The 13,383-nt window shown below is 45.1% G+C and overlaps 1 pseudogene; it reads right to left on the bottom strand.

Annotated features, from left to right (window-relative positions):
- Nucleotides 1–633: 633 nt before the first annotated feature.
- Nucleotides 634–853, bottom strand: LOC138425743 (small nuclear ribonucleoprotein G pseudogene; annotated as a pseudogene).
- Nucleotides 854–13,383: the final 12,530 nt, after the last annotated feature.

Genomic DNA, 13,383 nt, shown 5'->3' with positions numbered 1-13,383 from the left:
CTTACACTGCAGAAACATAAATGAGGTCACGTTTTTGTTGAATGTTGTAAAGAGAACCGGTAGAATAGTTCAGAGGAGCTCCTCAAGCCTCTTAGGACCTGTCCAAGCCTGGGGAGAAAACACACACAAGAATGGAGATAGATAAGCTGTCAAATAGAAACCCCAGTGTTTATTTAGGACTCTCAGTAGCGATATGAGTGTGGGACTTTTTCTTATTACGGCTGCACTGGGTCTTCACGGCTGTGCACAAGGGTTTTCTCTCCTTGCAGAAAGCAGGAGTTACTCTCTAGTTGTGGCGTACCAGCTTCTCATTGTGGTGGCTTCTCTTGTTGCAGAGCACGGGGCCTAGGCATTCGGGTTTCAGTACTTGCAACTCATGGGCTTAGTAGTTGCAGCACATGGGCTTAGTTGCTCTGAGGCATGTGGGATCTTTCCAGGCCAGGGATTGAACCCATATCCCCTGCACGGCAAGACAGATTCCCTTTCTTTCTTTCTTTTTTTTTTAATACTTCTAAAGTTTATTTAACAAAAAAGTTCAGTAAGAAAATGTACACGACTCAATTTTTCTCATAGTAAAATGTGAAGAGGGGACACATGGGAGCAGCTGATTTCTCTGGGGAACACAGCCATTGTTCATACTCGTCCCAAGGCTTCTAACATGATGATACTATTTCCTCGTATTCACCATTCCACTACTGTTCTGTTGCCCATGAGTTGCCATCTCCATACATTCATACATCATAAGATTCATAAAGGGGTCAAGTCCCTAGAATATCCCTTGGACATGTCTGCCACCATTTAATTTCAATGATAACATCTTGTCCATAAATTTCTTCATCTTGGGAGGGTTAGCCTTGCTCGTGATGTCTACCTGGCAAGCCCAAAGAAGCCTGCAAATAGAATTCTAGTCGTCCCTCCGAAAGGCAGACTCTTAACCACTGGCCTACCAGGGAAGCCCAAGCGTGGGAATTTGATGGCAGCATCTGAGAGGGAAACTTGAATGTCATGCTTTGGAAATAGAGGCTCAGGTAGAGCCCTAGGGAATGGAAAGAGGAGGTAAGAGATTTCTAAAGCCAGCTATACCATGGACAAGTGGGCAGTGGGGTGACAAGAATTAAGAAGCCTGCTGTTATGGCCTCTAGTTCTCAGATCAGCTTCCCTACCCAAAGTTCTGTGACACAGAGCAGCAAAGAGCAGCCCTATCTCACCAGCCAGAGGGTAAGAGGGGACAAGATGGAGAAGGACCTGCAGCCTTCTCCACCTGTCACTGTCAGCGAGGCTGGACTGACGCCTCCTTCTCTGAAAAGTGAGGGTTGTCTTAGTGACTAAGGTCCCACCCTAGTTTGCATAGTATCTGTTGTCTTGTACCCATTCATTCCAAGAGCCCATTAATGCGGGTCAGGTACTGCCCTGGGCCATTGGAGAAGTACTTGTGCCACAGGGGAAAAGAAGAGAAACTGAAAAGTAACTGGTCCAATAGAAAAAAAAATTTTTTAATGCCCACACAAGTAAGTAGACTTGGGTGTAACTACCGACCAGTCCAAGTCTGGATCTAAAAGGATCTAGAAGGCAGAGGCTGCCTTTTCTTTTATTCCCTGTGACTCCCTTTAACCATAGCGTGGTCTTTATAATACCTATAGGTAGGTTTTGTAAAGTAGAACACTCCTTGAAAACTGGCTGCAAAATTCAGCAACCACATTTTTCTCTGAGAACGATGTTACATCCATTACATGAAGACCTAATACCCAAATATGCCCATAATGGATGCCATGCCAATCCCATTAACATTCGTAATATGCTAAAGAGCTTTGAAAAGAACACCTGGGTAGTTTTAATCCTTCAAGAACTCGAATAAACTAATGCAACATTGTAAATCAACCATACTTTAATAAAATAATTTTTTTTTTTCAAAAAGAACTCAAACAGTTCTAAGCAGGAGCATGTAGCTCACCAATAAGCAAATTGATATACACAAGAAACATTTTTATCATTTGCATACTTGAAAATTTTCTGTTCTTATACTTGAGTTCCAATCCCATGTCAAAATTGTTTCAAGATTCAGAAAGCTATATTGCACTGGAAAAGAGCTGAGCTCTCTTTAAGTGAAACATTTTTCCCTTTTAGCTAATAGAGACATGAAAAATTTTAGTGAATTACAAGAAAACTGTGCTTTATCTGTAGAGACCCATGGGATTCTTTATCTACTGTATAATCAGAAGACCAACTGACTATTTTCATTCTAACCTAAACTGTTATACTGATATCCATTCTAGGTATTCCAAATGATTCAAATATACAAGTTATGTACTTTATAATGGAGTTCAGTTCAGTTCAGTCACTCAGTCATGTTCGACTCTTTGCAACCCCATGGACTACACCACGGCAGGCTTCCCTGTCCTTCACCAACTCCCAGCACCTGCTCAAACTCATCTCCATCAAGTCAGTGATGCCATCCAACCATCTCATCCTCTGTTGTCCCCTTCTCCTCCGGCTTTCAATCTTTCCCAGCAACAAGGTCTTTTCCAATGAGTCAATTCTTTGCATCAGATGGCCAAAGTATTGGAGTTTCCGCTTCAGTATCAGTCTTTCCAATGAATAGTCAGGACTGATCTCCTTTAAGATGGACTGGTTGGATCTCCTTGCAGTCCAAGGGACTCTCAAGAGTCTTCTCCAACACCACAGTTAAAGAACATCAATTCTTTAGCGCTCAGCTTTCTTTATAGTCCAACTCTCACATCCATACATGACTACTGGAAAAACCATAGCTTTGACTAGACAGACCTTTGTTGGCAAAGTAATGTCTCTGCTTTTTACTATGCTGTCTAGGTTGGTCATAGCTTTTCTTCCAAGGAGTAAGCATCTTTTAATTTCATGGCTGCAGTCACCATCTGCAGTGATTTTGGAGCCCCAAAAAACAAAGTCAGCCACTGTTTCCACTGTTTCCCCATCTATTTCCCATGAAGTGATGGGACCGGATGCCATGATCTTAGTTTTTTGAATGTTGAGTTTTAAGCCAGCTTTTTCACTCTCCTCTTTCACTTTCATGAAGAGGCTCTTTAGTTACTTATAATGGAGACTACCTTCTAATTAGGTAAAGCAATGGGAATAAGATTTGGGGGAAAAGAATATATTTTCTTAGATTTAGATTGTGTTCCTAAGATATTAAAACTTACGAGATTTAGAATGCAGTTTTTACTTAAAAGAAACTTATTTATTAAAAAGTTCATTAATCAAAAGTTTGTAGTGCGTTATGCCAAGGTGCTCTTATCTATGTAACACCTGCCAGGTTGATAAGTAGAATGTTACCAGCACCCCAGAAAGGCCCTTCTAACCCTCTCTATCGCCATCACCACTCCCCCACCCCCCCAAAGCTAACCACAGTTCACCTCTTACAAAGATTAGTTTTACTAGTTTTAAAATTTTTTATATAAATGGAATAATATAATGTGTATTTTTTGGTATGACTTCCTTTATTAAATATGTTGTCTTGGAGAGTCACCCAGGGTGTAGTTCATTCATTTGATTGCTGTGTAATATTCCATTAAACGACTATGCAACAATTTATCTGCTCACGCTACTATTCATGAATATTTGGGTCTGCTTACAATTTGGAGTTGTTAGAAATTGTGCTCATCTGAACACTCTGGCACATGTCTTTTTAATGCATATCCTGCAGGGATTTCTGTTAGGTATACACCTAAGAATAAATTGCTGGGTCATAGGTTATATGAATGTTCGATTTTGTGAAATAATGCCAAACAGTTTTACAAAGTGGTTGTAAAGTTTCATTTATTCTTGGCAGTCACGCTTTTTCTATTTCTGGCAACAGTAGAGTGGGTAGGATTTTTAATGTCTTACAGGTTTCTTGGAACAAAACATCTTTTTAAACATAAACACTATTTGAATGAGTCAAGTTTAAAGTAATTAAGGGTTCAGAGATTAAATTTATTTCTACACTACAAATTTTTTTTTTTTAAATAAGTGTAAAAGTGCTTGGGGCAAAACACATTTGGGATTTCCCTCTTGCCAAAATATCTGAAAAGTAATTCCAGCTGCTCGCTCAAAATCATCCACAGCTGGGCTGGCCAGCTTCTGACCTGATATTGACCTAGGGTTTTCAATAAAACAGGCTTCCCTGAATGCTCAGTGGGTAAAGAACCTGCCGGCAAGGCAGGAGACACAGGAGACACAGGGGTCCATCTCTCGGTTGGGAAGATCCCCTGGAGTAGGAAATGGCAACCCATTCCAGTATCATTGCCTGGAAAATCTCGTAAATAAACAAAACCAATAGGTACTAGGATCCCCATACAAAACCAATATCACATCCATGAACTTCAGCAAATAAGCAAACATTTTCAATACAGCCATAGCCCCACCAAGAAGTGGGGCAGATTTGAAGATTAAAAAAAGTTTCTGAGTTTGGAATTTTTCTTCTCCCTGATACGGAAGACAGGCGGAAACAGACAAATGAAGTTGGAAACCGAAGAAGTTTTTCAAAGGACACTACAAGGCCCACTGGGCTGTCCCCTTCCAACTTGATTTTTCAGAGTAGAGCTGTCTTTCTTCCCACGGCTTTTGGAATTCACTCTCTGGCAGGACTGTAAGAGAATGGACTCGCCAGCGCCCCCTAGGTTCCTTAAGCAATTTCTTGCCAAGATCAATAAGGTCAAGGGTGCTGCTAACCAGCCAAAACTGCCAGATCAGTCATTGACACAAACCTTCATAGTGTTGAGTACCTGGTTTGACCCCACCAAAGCGATTATCCAAAACACGATGATAAGCATCACTAGGTGCCAAAGTGGAGGCTACAGACGTTTCCACTTCTTAAAATCCAACTTATTTTTCAAGATTCATCTCACATCTCAGCCTTGAAGCCACCCCCAGGTGTCCCAAGCCAGCCTGATGGCCCATTGTTTAAGAGCATTTGCGAGGATGTGAACTCAGTATAGGGTGTCTGTCAGCACCCTTGACCTCTACCTGCTAGATCCAGTAAGCACATCTGTTTCCTCCAGGCATGACAAGCAAAAATGTCTCCAGATTTTTCTCTTAAGGGACAAAATAATGTGGTTGAGAGTCCCTGGTGTGTGTGAATATGTGGTCACCATAACATAACCATCAGCAACACAAAGTCAAGAGCATACCATGCCTCTTTTGCATTCACCAAACTAATAACCCAATTCTGGAGAAACAGCAATTGCTCCCCAAAATAGTCATTGAAATGAATTAATCTGTCATCATTGCCACCTTACATCTTTCAGAGTAACTCCTATTTGTCCTTCCCATCTCACCTCAAGTGTCTCATTTTTACAGATGCTCTCCCCAGATATGGACTTGCAAGGTTCTCTTCTTTACTTTTGGTGAGGAAGTATTGCTATCTGTATTCTTCTAATTAGTTCCTCCAGCACCCTAGAAGACCAGGCTGTTGGCCCAGTATCTTCATTAAGGATACTAAGGCTCAGAGAGCTGATATGGTATGTTCACGGTCACAGAGCCAGTACATGACAAATTTGACAATGGGCCAGTCATATAACAGTGGGCCAGTCTCCTAGAGGGACAGAACTATGGATGCTGAGCAGAGCATCAAGGGGGCTGGCATTTGGGGCAGAGCACTCATCACAGAATGCTTTTTTTGAATAGACTCTGATGCTGGGAAGAGTTGAAGGTAGGAGAAGAAGGGGACAACAAAGGATGAGATGGCTGGATGGCATCACCAACTCAATGGACAACTCTGGGAGTTGGTGATGGACAGGAAGGCCTGGCGTGCTGAATTCCATGGGGTCACAAAGAGTAGGACATGACTGAGCAACTGAAATGAACTGAACTCATCACAGAAGAAAACTGGAGTTTAAGGAGGGAAGTTGGTCAGAAACCAGGACCAATATGGCATGAATACAAGACTGCATGAGGAGGGGCACCCCCAAGAACACACTCCACACCAGCCTACAGCACCTGACTAACCCAGGGTGAAGGGTTACACTCCAAGGTTAAGCCAACTGGTGCATCTGAGGATGTTAATAGATGCCTGGCCTTGGTCCAGGTTTGAGGAATGCTGAGCTACAGGTGAGGAAAAGAGTCTGGGTGAAGGGGTTACCCATCATATGCGCCCAAATGTGTTGGGTTCCTAATGTGATGGGTTCATTGTCCTCTCCTGGGGAGATGTCAGTCATTCATTTAGCCACTGATGTCAGTAATCAGCACCTACTGTTGTGCTGGGCCGGTGATGGGCACAGAAGACGCAAAGGTAAGCACAACAGAAGTGGTCCTTATCTCTCAATGCTAATCTAATAATTACACAAACAAATGTTTAATTACAAACAGTGACAGGTGTTAGGGAGGAAAGGTGTTGTGTGCCATGAGAGCATATAACAGAAGGTTATCACCTAGTCTAAGGACTGGGGACGATTTCCCTGAGAAGGTGATAACTGAGCTGAGATCCGAAAAATGAATACAAGGTAATTATGTTCGTGTGTGTTGAGGTGGGGGATGGCTCCAGGCTGAAGAAACAGCAGGGCAGGGTCTCTGAAGCGGAACCATGGGGCGATGAGGTTGAAGAATGCAAGGCACAGTACACACAGCAGAGCCCTTTGAGGGGGAAAAAGTTAGAGTGATTAGAATCAAAGAAAACAAGGCTAATGTTCCATTCAGTGTTCTTGATGGTGAAAGATTCTCTTCCCAAGAGGACAAAAATAACATGCTACTTCGAAAGGAGAGGTAGGCAGGCTTTGTAGGCAGGGCTTCCCTCAATGACAGGATCTTGGTGGAGTTGTTAATCCAGAGTTCGACCTGAGAATATCAAGCAATTCAGTTTATTTCATTTTATTCAGCCAATCAGATTCTGGGGATTGACTCACATTGACCAAAGTCATGGAAAATATATATAAATCAAAATGCCTATATATAATTTTGTCAGTAATGCAACTGCCTGGAGAATTGAAATATTCATGTCTATTGGTCAACGTACTCCCTTCCCTATAAAGTGGTCCACAGAGGAAGGCAAGTGCCCATAAGCTTAATGGGGGAGGAGGAACTGGAACAAAGCCTACTGTCAAATAATCCAGCTGACCATTCAATGCACCATATTCTATTAAGAGATGAGCATATAGTCTGAGCCCCAAATGAGAACACAGGGCTTAACAAAGAACTCTAATTTAGTTTTTGTTCTGTTAAAGCCTTCAATTGATTGGATGAGACCTGTCCACATTATGGAGGGCAATCTGCTTTACTCTGAGTCTGCAGACTTAAATATTATTTGTGTCTAGAAAAATACATTCACAGAAACATCTGGAATAATATCTGACCAAAGGGCTGAGTACAGTGACTGTTAGGAGCTGAACTGTGTCCTCCATCCTCCACCTTCCAAATTCATATGTTGAAACTCTAAGCCCCAACATAACTGTATTTGGAGATAGGGACTGTAGGAGGTAACTAAGGTTAAATTAAGGGTGGAGCCCGGATCAGTAGGATTACAGGCCTTACGAAGTACACACAGAGTAGAGGTCACGTGAGCACACAGGAGGATGGTTGCTGCCTGCAAGCCAAGAAAAGAGGCCTCAGAATCAACGCTCTGTTGCTGGCGCCTTGATCTTAGACTCAGCCTCCACAACTGTGAGAATAAACTTTTGCTGTTTAAGCCACTCTGGTATTTTCTTACGGTAGCCTTGAAGTGAAGTGAAGTCGCTCAGTCGTGTCTGACTCTTTGCAACCCCATGGACTGTAGCCTACCAGGCTCCTCTGTCCATGGGATTTTCCAGGCAACAGTCCTGGAGTGGATTGCCATTTCCTTCTCCAGGGGATCTTCCCAACCCAGGGATCGAACCCAGGTCTCCCACATTGTAGACAGACGCTTTACCATCTGAGCCACCAGGGAAGTCCAAGCAGACTAATACAGTGACCCATCTAAACTGACACATAAAATTAATCATCATGCAAGCATTTATATTAACTGGAGTTTACTTTAAAATACTCAAAAACAATTTTTTTAATTAAAAATATAATCCAGGAAGGATAGATGAAATATGATTGGCAAAATGTTGTTAACTGATGAAACTAGGTGCTAGAGAACTGGAATTTCATTACATTATTATCTGAAATTTTCTATCATGAGCCACTTAAAAGAAATATTCATGAGGCTACCATGTCCCCACCCAATAATGACTGGGTGAATTCACACACCCTCTTTATTCTTTGGAAGATGAATGTTTTAATAATGAAATTCTTTAAGTACTTCTGTCCAGCTCTAATCTGTAGCTTCCTTTTTCCTATTTAGCCAGCAAGTTCTCATTAAGATATGACTCAAGGACATGGAGTTCATTAAAATGATCATCATATCACATGGTGGGTAGAGCGCTGTCAAAAAAAATTCTCTGTCTCCAGCAGAGCATGTCATTCAGGGTTTCCTGCAACTGAAAAAGCCCAGTAGCTGAAGAAGTTTTTCAGATTTGCCTTCTAAAGATCTAGATAATGTACCACATTCTCATGTAAGTCCTTGTTACAAAATTTGAAACGTATTCAATATCGTTGTTATGCTTCTGTGGTTCTCACACTTTGGAAAAATTTAGAATAAAGTGAAGTGAAGTGAAAGTCGCTCAGTCGTGTCCAACTCTTTGTGACCCCATGGACTATAGAGCCCATGGAATTCTCCAGGCCAGAATACTGGAGTGGGTAGCCTTCCCCTTCACCAGGGGATCTTCCCAACCTAGGGTTCTAATCCAGCTCTCCTGCATTGCTGACAGATTCTTTACCAGCTAAGCCACATACTTCCTACTAAAATTGTATATAAATGCAAACATTTGCATCCAGCTTCCTCTGACTACATTTCTGTTTCAGCTAAGGAATGCTAAGTGGCTTCATCTGTTTTTTAAAAAAAAGAGCCAGAACAAAGTATTTAGGATCTCTGATCTTTTTTTTTTTTTTTTTTGAAGAATAACAGGAGCCTTTTCACCTAATAATAAATATACTTTAAGAATAGGCATTTTCAGAAACCTCATCCTGTATATTGGAATCTGCAAACAAAAAAAATTCATTATATTTTTTTCAGTATAGGCAGAACTAGGTCAGAGAACCTGTTGAAGTGGACAGAAAGGAAGAAATTCCCATCTGTCCTGTTACCCGAATAATTCATCAGTGGAGTCCAAGCAGGTGTAAGGGACAGGACTCAGCAAAATGGTTTCTAAGTGAAAGTGGAAATCACATTTTTAGGGAAGTTGTTTGGTGGGAAATTTGGACAGATAACGAGAGCCTTTTCAACCTGGTGCCCTGATGTGATGTTTCAATCCCAAATTCCAGACCTCTGACTGTCCTTTTCTGTGCTGAGAGGTGTGGGCTGGGTGAGGCGAGAGTTAAGCTTCCACTGAGATGTCGCAGGGTCCCAGGTAAGTCTACCTGGGCTGCTGGGAGGGGCACGGGCACCATGGGTCTCCCAGGCCTGGTCAGAGAAGCGCAAACACTGTGGACTCACCGGGCTGCGTAACAAGCGAGGAGACTGGACACCAGTGCCTGTGGGCGTCTCTGCCAACTGAATAAACAATAACAAAACCCTCTGCAAAGGAGGAGTGGGTCAGTCTGACAGCATCGACAAATATCCAAGTCTGGGCAGAGAAACACCCATCACTGCAGGGCGACCAAGTCAAAGTCACAGACGAGCACATTTGCCAGAAAAAGAGGACAATGGGGGAGGGAAGCAGAGCCTGGAGATGGAGAAATGCGGGTCCTTCAACGACTGGCACACGAGCCCTCAGGACACAGATGCCGGGAGAGCCTCAGAAATAGCCTTTGGGTCGCCGCCAGGGGAGCGTTTGCGTCAGGGCGGCAGAGCCGGCTGTGAGCTCTGGAGTTTGCCGGGCCTCAGGCAAAGCCACAAGCAGCAGCAAGGTCACAGGGGAGCCATGCAGGCTCTGCTGATGCTGAGCTACTAGGATTTTCCAGAAATTACTGAGAGCAAGGAGCACCGGGCATATTACATGGAGGTGGTCCAGGCCCAGAGTCAGGGGACAACCTCAGGCAAAGTAACAGTGATTATCATTCTGCCCTTTTGTACCAGAAATGCCTGGGACCAAGAAAGGACCACAAGAAAGGAGGAGGGCGGAGGATCTATCTGCTAGTTCAGTTCAGTCGCTCAGTCATGTCCAGCTCTTTGTGACCCCATGGTCTGCAGCATGCCAGGCCTCCCTGTCCATCACCAACTCCTGGAGTTTACTCAAACTCATGTGCATTGAGTCGGTGATGCCATCCAGCCCTCTCATCCTCTGTCGCCCTCTCCTCCTGCCTTCAGTCTTTCCCAGCACCAGGGTCTGTCTGCTAAGAAGCATCCAAAATCAAGACTAGTTGGTAGAGAAAGGCCTAGAGAAGAGGAAGTGCAAACTCCAGTGTCATGTGACTACCTGAGGCTCCCACAGGGTCTCAGGGTTCCACTGGGCTGGACCCTTGGGGAACCAGCAGTGGTCCCTGTAGCCTGCTTCATTCCAGCCAGACTGCACTCTCTCTCTCCTGATGGCCAAATATTTCATGTCTTTTCTAGGTCTTTTCCTTCCTAGTCACTCAGGTTTCCTGACACACCCTCATTCTTAGCCAAGGAGAACTGGCCTTGGGCTCCTGAAGAATATGGCTCCTCGAAAAACAGAAAAAGTATCACAGGAGTGCGCACGTGAGCACGCGCGTGCACACACACACACACGCACGTATACACCACCATACCCCTTACAGATTCCCTCCATAACCATCACCCTGCCTTTCTCTTCTCTTCCTTAGATATAACTCATGTCTGACTCTTTGCAACCCCATGGACTATAGCCAACCAGGTTCCTCTGTCCATGGGATTCTCCAGGCAAGAATACCGGACTGGGTTGCCAGCCCTCCTCCAGGGGATCTTCCCAACGTGGGGATCGAACCCACATCTCTTAGGTCTCCTGCATTGGCAGGTGGGTTCTTTATCATTAGGGCCTCCTAGGAAGCCCTGGATAAAACTATGTTCCCACAAGTACTGGATGGGGAATAAATACCCATTTTTCTCTGGAGAAACACTCCTAGAAAGACGGTAACCCATGGACCAGAGCAAAGACCCACATATAACAGAGGGAATCCTCTCCCACCATGTGGTGAGACTACCTCATATCTGTTATTATACCCATTTTTAGGAATGAGGAAAGCTGAGGCACAGGAGTTGCATCATTGCCCAAGGTCATACACCGTACCACATTATCCTATGCTGCTGCTGCTGCTAAGTCGCTTCAGTCGTGTCCGACTCTGTGCGACCCCATGGACAGCAGCCCACCAGGCCCCCCCATCCTTGGGATTCTCCAGGCAAGAACACTGGAGTGGGTTGCCAGCTCCTTCTCCAATGCATGAAAGTGAGAAGTGAAAGCGAAGTCGCTCAGTCATGTCTGACGCTTCGCGACCCCATGGACTGCAGCCTACCAGGCTCCTCCATCCATGGGATTTTCCAGGCAAGAGTACTAGAGTGGGTTGCCATTGCCTTCTCCGACACTATTATAGCTACCTACAATTTTCCTATTCCTATTGTCCTGCAAATCACAAACCTGGGCTAGGAAACAAAAGTAATCAGCAGATAATGACCCAAATAGGAAGTATGGGAAAGGCAAAGCCAGACAGGGGGTGCACAGCCAAAAATTCAGCCCACCAGCAGCCAGTTGCTACAGGTGTTGGCTACTGACTCTGGGTACACAGGCGACACCAACTTATTTTAAGCCTAAGGAAGAGAAGGTTTACTAACAGTATCAGCCAGGACCTGGCAGGAAACAGATGGCACAATCCAGAGTGTTCAGCTGAAAAAAATGTAATGGAGGGACTATTTACAGAAGGGCAGGCAGGATGAAAGGAAGCAGCGTGGGGCCATGAGGCCCCGGAAACAACAAATGCCGGAAGCGGTCACCACCTCTAGGACTGGCGGGCTGATGGTGGAGAGACCGGGTCGACAGAAGGCAGGGAGCGCTGCGGCGGGGAGAGGACTGCGGCCACCCATGGGACGGCCCGGTCCCTTCCATCTCCTGCTGGTGCCTCCCCTTAGCAGAAAATTCAGGAAGCCCCGGGACAGAGGGGCCTCGGTGAGGCTGCCCTGTAGATGCCCCCAACCACACGGCAGAGGAGGGCAGAAGACGAAGGGACGCAGGTGAGGAGCGTCAGCCCGTGACCCACTTGTCTCGTCCTGACCCCGCCCACTCGTTTCATCCTGACCCCGCCCACCCCTCTTCTGGCCCGCCCACTCATCTCATTCTGACCCCGCCCACTTCTCTTCTGGCCCACCCGCTCGTCTCACCCTGGCCCCGCCCATTCTCATATGGCCCCGCCCACCTCGGGACTGTTGGCTGCCTCTCTAACTCAGCCAAAAACTCGCACCTATTTAAGTGGACCAAATATTAAAGGGAGCATCACCATCTCCTGTGTTTCTTCTCCCGGGGACAGGCCCGCGGGGTTCATTCAGCAGAGTCTTCCAGCCTAGCTTCCCCTAACAAAGGAGCGTTCTTCCCTGTCTCCCCCACCTTCTCAAGGATGAGCGAAGCAGCATTTAAGAGCTGTTTTTCTTCTCTGCGCCTGTCTCTCTTAACCCTTGGCGTCTCTCTCACTTTTATTTTTTTTAATTTAATTCAAGAGAAAGGAAGCAACAGAGACCAGATCAATTTCCAGACTGGCTGTGTTTACATCGTCGTGGGACAGCAGGCCCCTTGTTGTCTCTGTGTGTAAGGCACACGCGTCTGCTAAGGATTTCTGCTGAGGAAGGAGGGGAGGGAGGAGAAGGTGGGAGGGTCCCGAAGCTCAAAGTGTTACCCAGGAAAGAGGAGAGGAGGCACTTTCTCCTGATAACCAGGAAAACAGAGAGAAACAAGCTTCAAAGCAGAAAGCAACCTTCAAGGCCTGAATACAAAATACCCACTTTAGAGGGAGTGCTTGGGGCCAGACCCTAAGGCCCTCCTAGTGCCTGGTCCAGCTGTTTTGGAGATTTCAGAATCTCAAAGCTTGGGTGACAACAGCTTTGAAAACTTTGTGTGGTGATGGGAAACGGCAAGTTGGAAGGGGAGTTTTTGTATTGTATCTCTTTTTTTGGTGATGACGATGGATTTTATTTAAATTGTGGAAAAGGGCGGTTTTCTTACCCCTGTTAGATTTTCCCAGAGCACCTGGAAGGTCAGAAACCTGATGAGTTTTGATAAGAGCTTCTCTCCGGTGGAGGACGGTTCTACAAAACGGCAGGTCAGGACGAGACCCACTCGGAAACATGCTTGAGTCCCAAGTACAGGTGTGGCGAAAGGAGGGATGAGGGACTGTAAGTGGCCAAGCCATGTCTCTTGGTCTTGGTCTTGGGGATCCTACCCATTTTCCCTTACTGTTTTCACAAAGCATCCATGGTAGCAGCCAGGGGTGTGGTGGAGG

Source organism: Ovis canadensis, chromosome 20 (genome assembly GCF_042477335.2).
Source record: "Ovis canadensis isolate MfBH-ARS-UI-01 breed Bighorn chromosome 20, ARS-UI_OviCan_v2, whole genome shotgun sequence".
In the NCBI taxonomy this organism is placed as follows: Eukaryota; Metazoa; Chordata; class Mammalia; order Artiodactyla; family Bovidae; genus Ovis; species Ovis canadensis.
Note: the sequence above shows the minus strand (reverse complement) of the source record. Positions and strands in the feature narration are given on the sequence as shown.